This window comes from Etheostoma spectabile, chromosome 5 (assembly GCF_008692095.1).
Source record: "Etheostoma spectabile isolate EspeVRDwgs_2016 chromosome 5, UIUC_Espe_1.0, whole genome shotgun sequence".
Classification (NCBI taxonomy): Eukaryota; Metazoa; Chordata; class Actinopteri; order Perciformes; family Percidae; genus Etheostoma; species Etheostoma spectabile.
The window spans coordinates 36,147,435-36,148,438 of record NC_045737.1 but is presented as its reverse complement, the minus strand read 5'-3'; positions in this window follow the sequence as shown (position 1 = coordinate 36,148,438).

The following is a 1,004-nucleotide window of genomic DNA, read 5'->3' as shown; positions in this document are numbered from 1 at the left end:
AGTCCCATGTCGAAGTGTCCTTGGGCAAGACACGTTGTGTGAGTGTGTATCTGATGAGCAGGTGTGTAGATGTGTGTGTGTGTGTGTGTATCTTATGATCATGTGTGTGATGTGTGTGTGTGTTGTGATCTGATGAGCAGGTGGTGTAGATGTGTGTGAGTGTGAATCGGATGAGCATGTGTTTAGATGTGGTGAGTGTGTATCTGATGAGCAGGTGGTGTAGATGTGTGTGGTGTGTATCTGATGAGCAGTGTGTGTAGATGTGTGTGTGTTGTATCTGATGAGCGAGTGTTAGATGTGTGTGTGTGTGTATCTGATGAGCAGGTGTGTAGATGTGTGTGAGTGTGTATCTGATGAGCAGGTCTGTAGATGTGTGTGAGTGTGTATCTGATGAGCAGGTGGCACCTAGTAGGCAGCCTCTGAATGCATATTAATGTGTGTGAATGGTGAATGTTTCCTGTAAGATGTAAAAAGCGCTTTGAGTAGTTGTTAAGACTAGAAAAGCGCTATATACATGTTGTGATGAGCATAGTCACAGGGTGTACAAATAGCAAGGCCACATGAGACAAAGCCACCTTCTAACAGTATACTAACTGGGAACAGAGTTGTTTTACTGGGGGGGTGAAGCTTCCTTCTCTAGCTCCTATGGCCCATCTTCATGCTACAAAGCAATCATCCCTCTGAGTTGTAGTGGACTATTGATAAAGTGGCATGACAAGTATTCAAGTAAAGTACAAATACCTCAAATGTGTACTTATGTAGGGCTACATCAGTACTTGAGTAAATGTAGCCTATTAAATCCCATCACTGGCTCCTTCATTAGGGTGAGTCTATATTGTGTAGCAGAATAAATAAATATTATTAGAACTGGAGTTATGTTTCTGAACAAGCCTGAGGATAATTATACAGGAAAGAGACCGCACGTATACACGTCTACACGTATACACGTCTACACGTCTACACGTATACACGTCTACACGTATACACGTATACACGTATACACG